The sequence below is a fragment of the Drosophila gunungcola genome, unplaced genomic scaffold (assembly GCF_025200985.1).
Source record: "Drosophila gunungcola strain Sukarami unplaced genomic scaffold, Dgunungcola_SK_2 000093F, whole genome shotgun sequence".
NCBI lineage: Eukaryota > Metazoa > Arthropoda > Insecta > Diptera > Drosophilidae > Drosophila > Drosophila gunungcola.
In genome coordinates this window covers 295,396-315,168 of record NW_026453255.1, presented here as the reverse complement: position 1 = coordinate 315,168, position 19,773 = coordinate 295,396, and the positions used below count along the sequence as shown (strand labels likewise).

Here is a 19,773-nt window from a genome sequence, read left to right as displayed (position 1 = left end):
TACTTTGAAAGATAAAACGTCTTAACAAAAATTTTGGTACAAATTCGACAGAAATACGCAAATATGCAAAATCCGAGATCTATAATATTATATTGTAAGTTGATATTATTATTGATATTATTAATACTATATTTTCATGTCGATATTACTTGCATTTTCTAGCATCTATTTTCTATATCTGTTTTGACTTGAAATATTTAGTTTCGAAGGTTTTTCGCAGTGCCTGCTTATAGCAACATTTGGTGAGCACATTGAATCGCCTTCTTGGCCTTTTCGGGGATCGGAATTGACTTTGGTTTTGGCTTTCGCTTTGGTTTTCGGGCTTGGAGCTCATAAAAATGGGCTTAGACCGCATCAGTGTGTGAGCATGATTGTGTATATGGGACACTATTAGGCGAGTTGAAAAGTTGACATTATTTTTCGTTTATATTTAATCATAATTTCAATTAAAATTGACTTTACGACAATGACGAAGTGACGGCAAAGTGAAGGAAATGCATCGTAAAACTCCGAGTGTGATGACTAAGAAAATCTAATCGGGGGAGTTACTGGTGTTTGCGGGGGGTTAAAGGATCAGCGGGGTCAGGGAGGGTTAAGCCATTACATGCAGCTGTGCGGGTTAATGAGAGTGAAAATTTAATAGCTTATTACAAAATAGAGAGAAATAAACATAAAACTCTTTGGCGATGTGCCGTCAATACCGCCAAACTATGAGTAACGAGCAATGAGTTCATATATAAAGAAATAAAAGAATTAATGAAGGTATTAAATAAATGAAAGTTGTGTTTTTGGCAGCCTCTATTTCTTTATTTTGAAGAAAAACAAATGGAATAACAGTATTATGATTACATGTTAAATGTGTGTAAATTCGACATTGTCTTTTTCATAAATTCGATAAAAAATATCGATACAAAATTCATTAAAATCTATTACAGATAAAGAAACTATAGAAACTAGTTACTCGATTATGAACTTAAAATCTGTTAAAGTTGAATAGACGTCACTAACAAATCAATTACTATAACATCTAAAACAAAAACGTTAAGTGTAATCTTTCACTTAACTGCTGCAAGACGCATTGAAGCCTTTTTGGATACGCACTTGTGTTCGAAACCTTGCACTTTTCATTACGCAAATGTAAGGCTCTGATTAATCTTCAATTGCGATAGCTTGTCCAATTGTGCGTTCAAAGAGATATTTGCAGAAGTCAAACAATTGCCGCATTAATGAAAATTGAAAATAATTATCTGATTGTGAGACAGAGAGTCCACAGCACAGGAGCCAATATGCTGGATCAAAGGAGAATGCAAATCGACAGCTTTTCATGGCTGCTTTCATTTTATTTGCCAGCTTTATTTATTTTCTAATGATTTATTTATCTCTTACCCTTTGTGGCAGTATCTCTTTCTGTTTCCGATTCTGTTTCTGTGTGCCGTGCCAGTGGCTGTATGTGTGATTTGACTTGCACACATGGCACGTAGCGTACCGTACCGTACCGTACCGTACCGCACCGCACCGGACAACATGCAACGAAATACAAATAAATATTTTCGCAACAGCTGCAGTTGAAAATATCCATGGGCCACACACGTGTGTATCTGTGCCATAAAAAGAGCCTCCTATTCATTCAAATGCATGCACTTGCTCGCTTGCTCACTTGCTCCACCCCCGACAAAGATGAGCTCTGACCCCTGACCCCTGACCCCTCCAGTCCCCTGCTAATAGTGATAGACCAACCACCCAACCTTCCTATCCTGCGACCCTGCGGTTATTGCATTTGCGGGCAGTTCAATTAAATGCTCCTAGCTCAATGGATGCGGGTGGCCAACTAACAAAAAAAAAAAAAAAAAAAAAAAAAAAAAAAAAAAAAAAAAACAAAATAGAAAGGTCGGGTGAGAGGGTGGATGTATAATGTTCGGCACGGGCAAAAGGCATTTCTATCACTTCATATTTCTTTCTGTCAGGTGGTAGGCCAACCCCCCTCCCCTTCACCCTCCCCCGCCCCGTCCGCGCCCACACTGGCTCAATTAATTTATTTGTTTATTGCATTTCATGCGCCATATTTAAATCATGTATTCCATGGAGTCGGTGGAAAGAGTCAGATATGGGCGCACACACTCAGATCGTTTATCATTATATGGCCTATTAATTACCAAATACCCTTGGCCAGTCTGCACCCCTCCTCATCTGGATTTAACTATCTGAAGGGGTATATTGAATCAATGGTGGAGTAGAAATCGGGTGGTCAATAAAGGAATCAGTATGTATGAAAACTTTAGAAATGAATAAACTTATTTCATAGACATTTGTTTATTTTTTTTTCATTAAATTTTTGGCTTTTGGAGATGTTAATATTATTAGATTAAAATCTCTTAAAAATAACTTATGAATTAAAACAATACTCATAGTAAACTTTTTTCTTAGATATTTGTTCATTTACATTCTTAAAAAAATATATGAAATGCAATACTTACTATATTTTAATCTCTTAAAGACAAATTGTAAACTATACTTATACTCTTAATAAATTTATTACTCAAACTTCTGTTAATTTATATATATACAAAATGTTTGGCTTATAAAGGTTTTTATATTATTTTAATCTCTTAACGATAAATTATAAATTGTACTAAAAATAATTTAACTACTGGGTAGTAAATCTACATTTTATATTTGATATTAGTATAGCGAGAGATCTAAAAGTTATTGGTTGCTTGTAACCCTTTAACCCGCATTCATACATTTTTATAAATATTTATTTGGTTAAAATAAACCAAAATAATTATTTGAATGTTATCAGAGATTTTTTTCTTGCCCTCATGCTATTATATCAATACAATTTAAAAGTTTCAATACAAATTAATTAAAAGATAGGGCCTTGAATTTGAATATCAGCTTTTTGGGTGGAAAAGTATATAAAATGTCTATGCTGGCTCTGTGTTAAATGCATTTTGTGGCATAATATTTATTGTTTCGAAATTACTAGCTTTGTTGGGCTTCTAGCGGGTATCAGAGAGTCTCAATATTGACCATAAAGTTCTGTCATGTTTTCAAATTGCATTTGCACTTGTTTTTATGGCTTTGGCCAGGGTGCTGTTTCTGGTCCTTGGTTCTAGGTCCTTGGTCCTTGGTCCTGGATCTGATCTGGTTTTGACCATGCAATGCAGACGGACGAATGCAATGCAAGTGCAGCTGGCGCCATTCCGAGAGGTCCTGCAGTGCGAGAGAAAGAGAAAGAGAAAGAAGGAGATGGCTCCCCGATTGGCGGCTCCAGCTCCAGCTCCTGGTGTCCTGGCTGCTCCTGGTGCTCCTTCTCCTCCCTTCTAGATGTTGCTGTTGTGTCTGGCGCATTTCACATGATAAATGATGCAACAGACTAAACGTTGAAAATCGCTGCAACGAGTGCGCAATGCAGGAATGTGGGTGTATCCGCCCCTTTTGCAAGGTTGTGTATAAAACGGGGCACCGGGAATGAAAAAGGACCTGGGATGGTGATGGTGATGCAATGGCCGCCTAATAAGCCAACACACCAGGGCGTGACAAAACAAACAAATTGATGGAATGCCAGGCATCATAAATAATGACTTGCGATCCCATGGAACAAAGGCCAATAATAAACTTGGATCCAGCGTCTGCCCTGTTTTATCCTGAAATATGTGGGAGAAATAATTGCAGAGAGTTGGCCACTGCTTTTGTTAACTGATAAACCTAAAATTCCACATCAGTGATTAAAGAGCACGTAAGACAACAAAAAATCTCTACTGGAGTGAAAGTCTATGTTGACAAAAAATTTAAAAGGTGTTATTGCCAGCCTTTAAGAGACAAAAACCTATTTGAATATTTATTTCGCCAATAGGTTTAACGGAACACTTATCTATTATATTAGTAACAGATTTTGAAAACGCTTTATGTTTTGTAGATAACATCTTTTAATTAATTGTTGATTTGTTAGAATTTCTTTACCGTTTTTCTTGGTGCCAAAAAAGGAGTTTTGAAAAGACATTCAAAAAGTATTGTCTACCAAATATTTCTAATGGATATATTTTCGTTGTATGAATATTAACATTTTTGGTACTTTTGCCTTCATTGCTATTAAAGTGTAAATTTAACTTTTGTCAAACGTTAAGTCGGATTTCAGAACAAGTTTTATGTCCCGCCCAGTGCGACTGGCATAAAAAAGGCCTTAAGCCGAACCCATAAAAAATATATAGACCAGATGCCGGACAATGCTCTTGGTCGCTTGGAAAACCTTCAACAATTTGACACATGATTGTTCACATTTCGGTTATCTTGCCATAACCCTGCCCCGAAACACCCCCAAATCCGCCGCCAATTTAAAGGACGAGCGTAACGCGCACTTCCGGCTGCCTAAAAATAGATGCAACATTATCATTTCTATAGCTGCGTTCAAAAAATTAGTGAAACTTTAGTTTTGATAAGTGTGTTTGAAAATAAACTACACACTAAATAACATAACCCCTATACTTGTTAATTTCATTTCTATAGCCAAAAGTCTAAAACTGTAATCTGTAATTTTAATAATTTTATTATTTATTTCGTGGTATTATTTTAATACTCATCTTATTGAGACATTTTTCATTTCATTTCGGCTTTAAATTGAAAATTATTTAATAGATTGGTTTTTTTTTAAATTATTTATTCAGAAGTACCACTACTAGTTTTCGAATATTTTTTCACTTTAATTTGGCCCCTACTATTTTGACCTCACTTGCAAATGAGTACTACATGTATGTACTATAGATGACAATGGCGCGAAGAGAGTCCAAAAAATATTCGAACGCATATTGTTAACAAAGGTCAGGCGCATGGGCTGTGGGCGTGGCAGTATGAAATCGGATATGTGCACGCACACACACACACACACACATACATGTTCGTATGTTGCACACGACAAATTCCTTTCGACCGGCATACATATGCAAAATGTATAATTAACCATACACACATACACACTCTTTTCCATAGGCGTGGGCGGTGGGCGGTGGGCGGTGTGCGGTGGGTGTAAGGGGGCGGATGGGATGGTGGGGGGAGGGAGCAGGGGGGCGAGATGTGGGGTCACATCGAGTGGCAGGAACAAAAGAAGTACGATGAGCGGTGGAGCGGGGATGCGAAAATGCTACGGCCGTTTACACAGCCAGCCGGGCACTTCGACCAGGCTCCGTCCTGATCCTGCCACTCCTGGCCATCCTGGCCATCATGCCACTCCCCACTTTGGCCTCTCCAACCGGACATGGCCGGCAAGGCATTGAATATTTTGACTTTCCCAAATACTCTGCCAAAAAAGGCCACTAACCGACTTTCACAGCGCTAAAGGAGTAAACTCAGTAATTGGGGCCACTAGAAAGTTCTCAAAACCAATCAAATTGGGACCCATTTTGTTGTTTCTATAATCGAAAGTACTCTTTGTTGCAATAGAAAATAAATAATAATATGAAATGACCATACACTGTTACATGCTCTACGGTGTGGCGTAAAACGACAAAAGTATATATCTTATACTTTTTTGATATAAGATTTTCTAGATTTAAGTTTAAAATTTTAAACTGATTAAGAAAAACAAAAAAGTTTGATTTTAAAGTTTCTTACTTTTAAGTTTGGCTTTAGTCCTGCATATTTTCATTCTAGATTTTATGGTTTTTAGTTTAAATATTAAAAGTAAAATCGTAAACATGTAAAGCTCAGCAAGAACACTGGAGTCGAGTCCCTGAAAATAAAAAAAATACAGTAGTCAGTCTAAAAACCTTATCATAAATAAATCTTAAGAGATTTGAAATCACTAAAAAAGTGCCTAAAAGTAATGTTTTTAAAGAATCATCGGCTTTAATTTAAATTATTATTATTAAACACCTTTGATTGATGAATGTATAATTTTGTTTATATTGAAGAAGTTTGCGATCATGTTTCAGCATTTTGAGAGCATCCACATATAGTTTACTTTCAATCGATTTTGCTACCGTTCAAGTGTAACCTTTATGTGTGTGAGTGAGTGTGGCAATGGCAACAATGAAACGGGGAAAATGTTGCTCATTTTTTGTCGGTCCTTCGGGCCTTCCGTCCATTCGTCCAGCCACCGCCACCGCCACTGCCACTGCCACTCCCCCCTCCCCCTAGAATATTTGCCCAGCCCATCGTCCTGGTGATGTTTGGTCCAGTGGCTGCTCCTTTGGCCAATGTTGCCGCTGCTCTAGCTGCTGCTGCTGCTGCTGCTGCTGCTGTTGTTGTTGGTGCTGCTGTTGCTGTTGAATGCTGTGGTCAGCATTGCTGCTGCTCCACCTGCTTCCCCGTTTTCACAAAAATATGGAAACATTTGGCACTAATTGCATGTGCTCAGCAGCAATGTTGCTGCCGTAGCTGTTGCTGCTGTTGCTGCTGTCGTGGAGCGACAGTTATGACAGCGGCAATGGAAAATGGAAGCGTCGGCGGCGGCTGCACAAAGCACAAAAGAAATTGCGCAAAAATCGTTGTAACAAAAGAACAGGACACGCACGCACACAAACACACACGCACACACACACACACACACCATCTGTAAAAAGGGACAATTGCAGGACATCATAAACGTAAGCCACACAGAAAAGAAAAAACACCAACTTTGAATGCATTCAGAGCAGCCGCTAGAATCATTATTGATTTAAAATCCCTTAATAATACAGAAAATATTAAGCAAACAAACATTTAACGTAGGATTTCTAGAAAAATGTGTCTTTTACACTTTGTTTTGTCAATTATAATGTGTTAACTTTTTACCAATTGAAAAACATTGATAATATTTGAAAACTTTCAAAACTTTGCGCCCTTTGTTTTTTATAACTTATAAACTAAAGATTTTATACTGGCAGTAAATGTGTTTGATTTGCATATTCAAATTCAAATACAATGTGTTTAATTAATGTTTTGTTTTTGTTTTATAAACTTTAACAATATTTTCAAAAAATTTTCTAAAACGTTATTAAGTTAAAAAAAAAATGGCAAAGTAAATAAAAGAAAATCGTTGTGTCCAAAAGTATAGAAAATGTATTGTGTGTTTTTTTAAAATAGGGTTTTTATTAATAATAAATCTTTATTTTGTTGATTTTAGGCCACAAATAAATATCAAGCTCCTAATTGCACACCTAAAAATATTTATTTATTTGTATTTATTTTGTGTAATTTTTTAATGAGCCAAATGCGAATACTAAATTATTTTTCAATTAATAAGTTCATCGGCCTATTTCCTTCCCTGAACAAAACCAATTTAAAAGCAAATTTGTCTCAGTGCATCAGAGGGCGAGGCCAAAAATGTTGCAGAAAGAACCAAAGAATGAGCCAAAGAATGCGCGTGGCCCAAAATGGGTGAGATTGGGGGGTCGTTCGCCTGGCAGAAGGACCTCCTGTTGCTGATGTTCCATCCCGTTGGCTACTCCTTTCTAATAGTTGCTACACATACGCATAAAAGCCAACGACGCAGCAGCAACAGCAGTCCCTGAAAGCAAGAAATGAGAAAAAAAAAACAAACAAAAAAAAACAAAACGGCGGAATATCCGGTGGAAAACAGGGATATGAAATGGCAAGGACATCCTTTTGAATGGCAATGACAAAGGCAACAATCCGCGGCATATGCACGTCCTGCAATTTCCAGGAAATTTTCTCTGACCATGAACTTATTGGCCTTTTTCAATAAAAGTCCACATAGAGTGCAGGTAGAAAAGATGGCCAATTATGGACAAATTCCTGGCCAGGATGGGCCCAGACTCAAACATCATTTCACATCATTAGTGGGGCTTCCAGTCAGACAACCTATTGCATATTTTCAGCTGGTAAAAGTGGCTTAACTTAAATCTGGGCCAATTTATTTTTGTGTCAATTTGTGGGACTTTTGAAGCATAAGTTTGTATTTTTTACAAAAATAATATTTATTGAATTTCCATCTAAAAATCTGGTTTACAAATGAAATGTAAAGATGCTAGTATTGCTCGCCTTAACCATTAAAAATATTGAAAATGACATGCGGTACACCGAAACTTAACTAAAGAACTACAGAGAACATTTAGTGACTGAATAAAAATGTTACATTTCATATTTGAAAATGCAAATACAATTCAAATAGATCAATAGATAGACTGGTAAAGCTAACATTGTTGGTTAATTGAATGATAATGGCACCAATCTAATCGTCGATTGGATCGATGAAGCATTCTAGGGACCTAAGAACCTATCCAACCGCCGACTACAAAAACTTCCTGTGGCAGGGCACTCACCTGTGACCTGTAAGCCCGATCTAACCTCCTGACCCCCGCAAAAATTGCTGGGTCCTAATTGGTTTCTGCGTTCGTGTGGAAGCGTCTCAAATGCTGCTCCTCGAGACAAAGTATTTTTGGCAAGAGCGGCCAGGACTCTGGCACTCTTTCTGCAAAAGGGCAAACTCATTTTGGCCATGAATGAAGACATCAAGGGGAGTAAAGAGGCGACAATTTATTGAAGAGCAAACTCATTTGACTATAACTTATGATTGGATTATCGGTTTAGTATGGCATTTGACAGCAGCCAACCATGTGTGTGTCAATGTGTGTGTGTGTGTGTGCGAGTATCTGTGTGAGTATCTGTGTGGGCAGCTGTGTGTCTGTGATAAGACATATGTCTGTGCGCCTAAATGCAGGCTATGCAAACCAAGCGCTTCAGTGGGAAAGTCATAAATGCGCTGCAGACAAGCGGAAAGATGCTGGCTCTCTCTATCTCTCTGCCTCTTTCTCTCTTTCTCCAACTGTCTCCGGCTCTTTCTCCGCCTTTCTCCCCCTTGGCTTACTCTTTTTGGCCAGCAATTCGTCTGCCTGGATGGCACTGAAAAAGATTTAGTTGAATTGCCAAAAAACAATTAGCCAAACAATAAATTCCATAACAGATTTTATATAAAAATTGAAAATATTATATGCGTTACAAGTAGGTCTCCATCAAATTAAAATGCATTACCATTATAGCCAAAATCAAGTTAACTATCAAATTTTAAACTGAATTCGTCACTAAACTTACAATCAATTGGTATTCACAGCTGAACATTATTATTTTTAAGCCCCTTACAAACCCAAGATATGTATGAAAGATTTGTAAAGTACTGTAGTCTAACTATGCATGAATTTCATTTATTATATAAAATAATTAGTTTATAACTACAGGTAAATTAATACCAAAACGTGCTTGTTAAGCATTTAAACAGCTGACTTTATTTTTTTCGGTGTGCTTGCTTCTTTGCCATTGCCTTCGTCTGGGTCTGAGTGTTGGGTTTTTTGGGTCTCGCTTTGGCTGCTTCATTTGGCTCTGGCAACATGCAACAGCAACAGCAACATGCAACAGCAACAGCAACGGCAAGAGCAGTCAACGCGATTGCTTTATGTCTATGCTCCAGCCTCCAGCCTGCAGCTTACAGCCTCCAGACTCCAACCCAATCCCGACCCCCATTTGTGCCACCCATGGTATCACCTCCAAGTTGCACCCCAGCCAGCAGCCCCCTTCCGAAACACACCCCCTGCGCTTTGTGTGCGAGCCTGTTAGGGTCTGTTTTATTGCGCCATAAACACGCACTTAAGCACACACACAAAAACATAACCAAATACCAAAATATACACTAAGAACAAATGCTGGAGGCCATTAAATCTATTCAGCATGTACGGGACTTAGACCTTTATCAGTAGTTATAATGATAAAAACAATGCTCTGCAAATTACACATTTATTTAAGTGGTCTTTCTATAAGACTCATTTGTTTAAGATTTAAAAAAAATATATCTTTAATCAAAATGGTTGGTTATGGTTTTTATTTAACCAAGTAAAAGATATATTGCTTTGCAAACATTCGAAAATGTTATAAAATATTTTCTATGATACCTTTATATTTGACTTACAACAAATATAATTTGTAAGCCAATTTTTATATTGTTTTTTTTTTTTTTTTGACGGTGTAAAGATTCTTTTGCATGTATGGCCTAAGTAGTCGTTGTCCCTGTTCCCCTGCTGCCATCTAGTCATAACTTTCGGTAGCCTTTGGAAATGTGTAGCCGAGTGTAAAATTTTGATTTTCCAACCTACACAAACAAAGAAAGAAGACTTCAGAGGAAATAAAAAAATGAAAAGAAAAAACAAAAAATAAATAAAATATATTGGCGAATGTGAGGAGCAACAGAGAGTCGGCCATTTGATAACGATTTCGAGCGATTCCCCTCAAAACATCGGTAGACAAACAAACAGCGCAAATCCCCAAAGAAATAAGGTCTTAGAGAATTACAAAGCTAATTAAAAAATTCATTGAACATTAACATTTTTCTTGAATATTCGTTTCAAAGGTTACGGTTTATTATAACTTACATTTTGTCTATAACTTTCATTTATCCACTAATATTCAGAAAAAATAATAGTTCGAAATTAAATAAGAAAAATTCGTAATCTACTTAATCTATGGACATTGAAATAATAAGTCCAAAAATTTGTTTATTTAATTTTTCTTTTACCATTCAAAATTTCCTAAAAATATTAAATACATTAAAGATCTTTTAAGAAATTAAACTATGAATGAAATGTTCTTTAGAAGTCACCTAAGAATAATAATATTAATATTTAAAATAATAATGATGTAATAAATATAATAAAATAGTTAATATTATGTTCGTGTTATATTTGTTGTGCATACCTAAGGCATTTTGAAAGTTAGTTTTGGGAATCTTCTCAAATGAACTCCCAATGAGTGAAGTTATTTGTTTGTTTGTTTACGCAATAAATCTCAAATTTAGGAGGTATTTTGGGTGTTAAATGTGTTTAGACTTGAGGATGCAGGAGAAAGTTGAGAATAAGATTTGGCGTCCCTTATGCTCTTCAATCAAAAGTTGCTTAGCATAATTCTCTGGGCTAATAATACGAGTGGGTCAAAGGACCTGGGGCTGTACGGTGCACTTCGCCTTAGCCTTAATGCATTTAGATGGGGCAAATGAGATGTCTTTGCTCCTGCTCCTTCTTCTAGGACGGCGTTGCCAAGTGTCGCGCCATAAGAGACGCAAAAATCTCGGCATAAACTAATTATGTCTGCTTTTTAGGCGCTCAGGCAGGCGAACATTAGCACGCACACACACACACATACGCACACACACACACACACGCACAGCCAAGTAAAGATATTGAATTTCCAAGTGAAATTTGCCTGCAGGCAAAGCTGCTGGCAGATTCAACAAGTTTTGGCTGGGCATATGAGTTTATCACCCCGCTTTATGCCCATTACATAATTTAATTTTATTTCATTTTTTTTTTGGACAAAAATTAAGGGTATGTTTGAGATTTTCGCCTTTATGTTTCAATCAAAAAGTGAAGTTATTGCCGTGGGCAAAACAAATGCTTTGAACAATAATTGCTTATCCTTCGGCTGTCCTCCGACTGTTAGGCAAGTTTAACATGGCGGTTATGTAACGCCAAACAGGACTCTGCCGAAATAACAGTCTATCCTGTCTCCCGCAAGGGAGAGCAAGGATAACAGCGCGCAGAGAGCGAAAGAGAGCCAGTAAATAAGAGAGCCAGTAAATAAGAGAGCCAGTAAATAAGAGAGCCAGTAAATAAGAGAGCCAGTAAATAAGGGAGCAAGGATACGCTCTTAGCCTAAGTATAACAGTTTTCAAATTTCTCTTTACAACTGTTAAAGTTGTAACAATTAAGTTTTTCTTCCCGAGGAAATCAATAAATCAAATAAATATATTATTTAAAAAAATTTGTTGTATATAAATCAACATTTATTATTAGAACCTTAATTTGAAAAATGAAAATCCTTTTAGTTGGGACAGCAACCATTGCGTATAAGAGTAGCCTGCCAAAAATCACAGGAGCATTTAATTAGCGTCAATTTCGCCTAACTCGACAACCAATTCCCATTTTCCAAAGACTCTTTCTTCGATTTTTCCTTAAATTTTCTCTTTCGAAAGACGACACAGGCGCACAGCTGAAACAGATTTTTATGGCTTTTTATAGCAGTTAAAAATTTCGGAGTTTACATACATGCTAGTATCCTTTTGAATAAAATAAAAAGATTTAAGCATGAAGGATTTTTACATTTTAAATATAAACGCAAATGTTTTCTCTTAAATTTCAAAATTACAAACACAGAAAATTCCAACAGGAAATAATTTTTTTGTACACAAAAAATTTCCTTTTGTTTTTAAATTCTTAAAAAATTTATTTATTTTGGTCACAATATTGTCTGTATGCTAACAACAAATTTAAGTATCATCATTTAGTCGAAACAATTTAAAAACATCAATCTTAAGTAATTTGAATTCACGTTGTAAACCAGAACTGTTAGGTGTGGGTCGATTCTTGAAGGTTATTCCTACTCTATAAAAACTTTATATGATTTTGTTAAAACCTTTGCAGGGTATTATAATTTCAGTCAGAAGTTTGAGAGGCAGTGAAGGAGACTTTTCCGACCCTATAAAGTATATATGTATATGCTAGATCAACATCACTAAACATATTTTAAAAAAATTTTAAATGTAACTTTTTTATTTTTGTTTTTTTTTTTAAATTTAATAGTAATAATAATAATAATAATTTGATAATTCAGATTAACGATTTTAATTAAATTCTAATCGGAAAACGATATTATATAGCTGCCATAGGATCGCTCGAATAATTGAGCTGAAAATCATCAATGTTTTTATACATATACGCAAGTAAATCATAATTTTAATGTTTTCAAGAATATTTAATTTTTGCAATATCTGCAAGGGTTAATATACTTCGGTTTGCCGAAGTTTGCTTCCTTTCTTGCTTTGCTCTTTCGAAAAGCTACAAAACCCAACGGCTTTAAGGATTTTGGCAGAGTAAGCTGCGATTTGATTCAGATTTATCAAAAACAGTGGCCGTGAAACTAATGTCATCGAACAAACTGAACTGTCAAAAGCTAGTAGCCAGGCCCAATCCCTAATATGTTCAGTTTGCCACCAGAGCTCGTCTGGAGCACAGCTAGTTTTGGGAACAAAATAATTCAAAAAACCTGCAAAATTAAATGTGAAGCGTCAGGTAAGCTAAAAATGTAACAAAAAAAAAACTAAAAACAACCCAAAAAAAATTAAAAAAAAAAAAAAAACATTTTCGTTTCAGAATTTTATTGGTACACTTTAAGTGGTAAAACACATACACCCAGCGCATCTATACACTTGCCATTGCTTTCGATGACGACGACTAGCAATGGCAATGCACACGGCTTTCGACGGAACAGAACGGCATGGTGAGTCTTGATTGATTGATTGAACCTATAATTCAACTATTAATAAATACACCCGGTATTTAGGTAATGTTCGCCGCTTGGAAGCCAATGACTAGGTCATGTTTGAACATATAGAAGATCATTATGTGGTTGAGTGGGAATAAGCCTTTAGCGTTAGCAAATCTATATGTAAGTTGCGATAAATTCCATTTCATTATTATCAATGATCGAATGACTTTGGCCACAGCCGAACTGATGGTACCGGTCCCGCTGGACGTGTGGCTTGCATCGGTTCAAAGTAACATCTGTTTATATGTATATATATGTATAAAATAAATATTTAAAACTAAATTAAGTGACAGACTTGTGGGGTGAACTCCGTTTTGCAGGCGAGCATGGGTTAATTTTCTTGCAGTGTAGGTAGACATTCAGTTGTTTGGCCCAATCCCGCACACATTATCAATTAAGTCGCGCGCTTCATGAGCATTCGTGCCACAACCAACTATTCCAATTAGTAGTGTCGGTCCGAAGATAGTGCTCAGAAATTGACGTGGAATCTGGCAAATATTTCAATCTCCATCTCCATTGTCAGAAGGGGCGGCAACAAAGGGGGAGTGGCACTGAATATCGGCATATCGTGATGCGGTTGCTTGGGACGTGTCACGCAGCTCTGCTCGGCGATAAATTTGTATTCAAAATGGAGAACCAAATGAAATTATCGACCACAGACAGATTTCAGACGTGGATTCAATTACAAAGCATGTGCTTGTGGGTTAAGGCAGGCTGTTGGGGGGTTAAGGAGTCTGTGGGTCGGTCTGTCTTTGTCTTTGTCTTTGTGTTCTGAGCTGCACAAATACATATGCAGAAATTTCAGTCGATATTTACATAAATGTGCGTGAGCGGGTGAGTGGGTGTGTTATGACATTTGCTTACGAAATGAACATCATTATCGGCAGACTTGTGCTTCCCGTTTGCACACACACTCACGCGTGCACTCAAAAAAATAGTGTAGCTACTAGCAATGAAATGTTTATAACTATTTTAAATACAACTACATGCAATTTCAAATATGGTAGAAATGGCCTAGTTGCGTTTGCTAATTTAAGTGTTACCTTAGCTAGTTTTTTTTAGCTTAAACCTAAAAAATTTAAGGAAAAATATAGAACTGCAAACATATACAATTTTTTTTTTTAGCAAAACTGCCATATAAGCATAGTAGTATAGTTACAAAATATGATAAGCTAAGGGTTTGCTTATTTTTTAATTTTCTTTTTTTTTTATATAATAAAATATAAAATTCTATAATATCCATTATATTATAAGATTCTAAGCAAGTAACAAGGGAATCCAAGTTAATTTTATAAACTTATTTAAATATTAAAAAAAATCAAATTAAAATGTAATTATACAGGTTTTTTTTTTCAGAAAGCTTTATTTATTGTTGTCCTAATACACAAATTCAAGCATTTATTTTTCGAGTGCACACCCGGGCACTTAACGGCCAGTTCAGATGGTGGTTAATTAGCCACACAGATACACACACCTGATGGGCCACTCGCATCCCTTCAGTTAGTCATCTCGTAACGTAATTGGTCTGTATACAATTGTAATTATAAACCACTAATAAGATTCGAACATGAAGCGATTTTCAAACTCCCACTGAACGTGGCAACGTGGCACAACCCATTTTCCTATTGAAGCCCCCTCAATGATTTTCCCACCCCCGTGGTCGTTGCCACATCAACAAGTTAATTTTGCATCGGCGGGTGGAGGGGCAATTGGGTGTTTTTGAATCTCAATGGTTCCAAATGTTCGGAAAAGGGGTAGAGCTGTAGAGCTGTAGAGCTGGCGCTTAAGTGACTATTTAATGCGATTAAAATTGGAAAAGCTTCGCTTGACCAGGACACTCTGTCGACTCGAAGGGCGATCAATGGGGCCAAGGGGGTCAGGGGTTAAGGGGTTAAGGGGTCACAGGTGCACCGCCCTGCAACCGATGACTCCTGGATGCACCGCCTCCAAATTGTATTTGCTTGTGACCTCTCAACTCGTCCATGCTGGCAAATGGAAATGATTGAGTTCCTGGGAAATCAAGTCAAGGAATATCAAACTGAATTATGCTCCGATATGGACGAGAAACTGGGTTTCCAATCGATAAAGCTTCCTCTCCGAAGTCAATTAATAGTTCTTAGTTGGAAGAGGTAAAACTGGAATGGCAACTGGCTGAACGATTTACAAAGCTATAAAAAAAATGTAGACAGTTTCAAATCATTTTTAAATGCCATTAGTAATAAAATAACAGCAATTCCTTTTTAATTTAAAAAATAGGAATATAAATTTATAATAAATTAACTTGAAGGCATCTATCAAATCTTAAATTGAATTGTAATAAGTTAGTAATTTCTTACAGTTTTGTTTTTTTTTTTTTAAGTAACAGTCAATATATTAATAAGCTAATTAAATTGTAATGCTTTTTAAGTCTTATAATTCAAGTGGTAGTTGAAACATATTTTCAGAACTTCATATCATATAAAAGAAACTTAATATTGAACAATGTACTCAAAGTAATTGATGTAAATCCTAAAATCAAATATTTTCTACCTTGAAAAGAATGCTTAGGAAATGTTTATCCAATTGTATTTCAATTTGAATAGAGTTGAATGGAATTCCATTAGCCCTTTGAATCGATGACCTTGTCTAACTCATCCACTCCGGCCAAACCCCCCACCGTCGCTTTTCGCCGCTTCAGCTGAGATTACGCGATTCGAGGGCCATCTCCGCATCTTCCACCGACGAAATGAAAATGAAAATGGAAATTGACCAAGCGACCAAGCGACTGCAGAGCATGTGATGACCACCAAGGAGGAATGCACTCACATGTGAAATGGAAAAAATTATAATCCAAATAAGAGAATGCAAAAGGATGTGGCGACCGAGCTGGGGGATCTGAAATTGGAGGAAGGGGTTTTTCCCGGGAAAATGTAGTGGCAGTGGAAGTGGAAGGCTAAGAAGCCGGCGAAGCGGAGCGAGGCAATCGAAATCGATGACGGATACGCTGGCAGGACAACAAGTCATCGGCTGCCCCGCAGATTGAGTTCCTGCCACTGCCACTGCCACTGCCACTGCCACTGCTCCTTGGCTGCTCCTCCTCTCCTCGTGTGGCTACTGCTGTAGCCATTTTTGAAAATTTCTTAAAATTCAATAAATATTTATGAGTTGATAATGCCAAAGGCACACATACACACAAACGCACACACACACACACACACACACACACACACACAGCTGGCATGGTCGCTTGGTTGAATTAAATGGATTACGGATACACAATGGAGGACAAGTAACCAGTAACCATTTAAAAATAAATAGTATTCATATTGCTCAACTATTTTTGTAAACGTCTTGTCAACTTTATTTCTGAAAGAGTTTTACTCTTATATGTTTTAAGTTATTGGTTTATTGTTAAATACAAAATCATATTGTAACAAACCTGGATTCTTTAAATATTCATATATGACTCCCTTTTATTTTAATGGCTTTAATATCTTGTTTATTGATCAGGCAATTGATCCCCATCCAATTACGTATAAAATATGTTAATTTAATTTCAGCAATACTTCTGTATATACATATAAAAAATCCATGTTTTGATTTTTAAGTTTAAGTAAGTAATCATTGATGCAGAGTAAAAACCTCTTATTCCCCGTTCTAGTTATGTGACCTCAATTGTGCAAGGAGAACGCAAAGGAAGTGCTCAGCGCCACGCACAAAATGCAAACACGCACAGCGGAATAACATCGGAGCGAGATGGGGCGACAGCGGACGAAAGAGACAGATATAGAGGGAGAGTTCAAAGGGCACGAGACAAGATGCTTGGTTAGCCGGCTGTGCATCCCAAAGTGGAACGGAACACATCGCAAGTAAGTGTGCATAATTCATATAACTCGTAGTTATCCGTTTGCCGTTCGCATTAGTGGACAATCGGGTGAAGGACATGCCACGTGTGACGCAATTCGCCACTTGAATTCTATTAAGGACCCCTCCAAAGTTTCCAAGTCCCTAGATGAGCAGATCAATTTACTGATTTGATTGGACTGAAGAAAGGCATTGCAATTCATGCACCTTGTTTTGTAAGACAAATATCTAAACACACATTTGAATTTATTGAAACGTAAATTTTTGATCTAAAATAAATTGAGTAATTATTAGGGCTTCTAATTAATTAACTTAAATTAACTTAACTTAACTTATCGTATACGAAACTATTATAGTAACTGGAGTTCGTTCTCAATATATTTTAAGAAATGAAAAGCCAGCCCATAAAAGTAGACCAATTTTTTTATGAACAGCAGTTAAAATTATTGTATGCAATTTCGTATTAACTTATCAACATGAAAATCGCTACCTTGATGAAAAATAATGGAAAAGTAATAATAAACATCTGACTACTGTTTTTAAAATGTTACATTCAATATTTTAATAAAATATTAAATCATGATATAAAATACAGACTTCAAATATTTTCTTTTTGATTGAAATGCCATTTATTTAAGTTAAATATAGTTTAAATTTAAATTACATTGTTTAGATATTAAATTCAATTCCAACAATATGCAAATGATACATTTTTAAAATTTGAATTTTTTTCATATTTTAAAAACTAAAAATCGCAAATCACTGTCAAAAATATTTAAATTAAGTGTTCAACAGACCTGAGGAGCAATAGGTCTATAATAGTCTATAAAAAATGATCTCGTTCTACCCAATAATTACACTTTTAGCCCACAGAAAAGACTTTTTAGTGGAAGGAACTTTCGGTTTTTTGGCAAGGTCGTCAGCTGACAGTCAAGATGTTGTGATCAATTCATGCAAATATTTTTGAATAAGGACTCGGTCGTGTGGATAGCATCATTCCCCAACGATCAGATGTATATTTGTGTATATATGTTTGACTAATAAACCAACAGACTTGGGTATTTTCTCTATTTTTTCCCTTTCCGTAAATGGAATTCATCGGAAATAAATTATTAGAAAAGTTTCTGATCTGGGAGGTTGTGTTAATCCCACTCTTCAGGGTTGGGGTCTAAGCCATCGACAAACACGTCGAAACAGATGAACAAACTTTGACAAACAACAAACGCCGACCAATGCGCAAACTTATTTCTAACCGGGAGGAATGTTTACGTTTTATTTAAGCCAAAGTGTGGAATACTCTAGCTAGAAAGGGGGAATATTTAATTTATATTTATAAAAATTAAATGGATTTCGATGACTGTAGATACTATAGAAAATGCTGAATAAACATTTTTAGAATTATATGAAGTTTTTAAAAGCATCACATTAATGGCTTTGATTTATTTAGAAAAATGATAAATTGAATATTGCCTTAAAGTCAATAGCTTGTTAGCTCTACCTTACATATTTTCCGGAATAACAACCTAAGTCTAATATAATTTATAAAAAGAATCCAAATACCATCTGCTTTACCATTTAGATTTGGACCTTGCAAATATGTTTCAAAATCGATGAACTCTTTCTTGGTAGGGCATGAAAACATTGAACGAAGGCGGCTTAATGAAATTCTGTGCATATTCCAGCGCACGCACGCCCACGACCACGCCCACCCGCCCCCACGTCTCGTTTCTTGCTGCATAACTGTAAGTTCGTCCTGTGCGATTGTCTTCCGTCTCCGATAGTTTGTGCAGCGGAGGGAGCGAAAGGGGGCGTACGTGATGTTCATATTTTCATAGATTCAATAATTCATAAATTTTATGCGCACACACACACACGCAGATACTCTCACAGAGCTATGCTGTGCGTGTGTGCGTGCGTGCATTGATCTGCGCTGATTTCAGCATCCTTTTCGCAATGTTTCATGTCCTGCCGCCTGTCTGCCCAACTTTTATTGGCATTCCACCGTCTCGAAACTTTTTTTATGGCAATGGGAGGATCGTCGGCAATCAAACACGGGAAACCACCACTCATTTAAAGACAAAGAGCGAAGTTAATTGACAGTAATGTGGTAATAATATTGCACTTACCGTTCGATTTTGTATTGAGCTGGACAAAATAAATGTTGTATGAATTTTACTTTAAGTCAGGTGCCGTAGTCATTATAAGTGATTTAATAAAAAGCTAACTATAATGATTATTTTTTATGCGGAAAAAAATGACTTTAAAAATAATGATTATTTTCTTATCTATTCATTAAAATGATAATTCTTGATTCGCTTAACAAGCAAAAACAATCTCTTTCAAGCAGAAAAATGTTTTTTTTTTTTTTTTTTGCTCAAAACAATAATAGTAATTTTGTGATCGATTAAATAATACTCGAAAAATAATCATTAAATTGTGATTATTTTTTGGTCAACAAAATTAATAATTATTATTTAGAATCACGGCTTTAAACATCTCTTAGAAACTTTTCAGTATTAGAAAATCATATATTCTTGCAACTGAAGATATGCGCTTTATCTGGGTTCTATAACAAAACTGTTAACAAATTGCGGATCGGTGAAAGGCAGCCTCCATTGACTTTAGCCA

General features: G+C 36.2%; 1 protein-coding gene across 5 annotated transcripts in view; it reads left to right on the top strand.

Moving 5' to 3' along the window:
- The window catches only part of LOC128265094 (uncharacterized), a 61,554-nt gene that overhangs the window by 2,892 nt on the left and 38,889 nt on the right, over positions 1-19,773 (top strand). For all 5 annotated transcript variants that reach the window (XM_053000911.1, XM_053000909.1, XM_053000910.1 and 2 more), the window contains exon 3: positions 16,943-17,150. The gene's annotated coding sequence lies outside the window, so the exon portion shown is untranslated. The remainder of the gene's footprint in view (positions 1-16,942; positions 17,151-19,773) is intronic.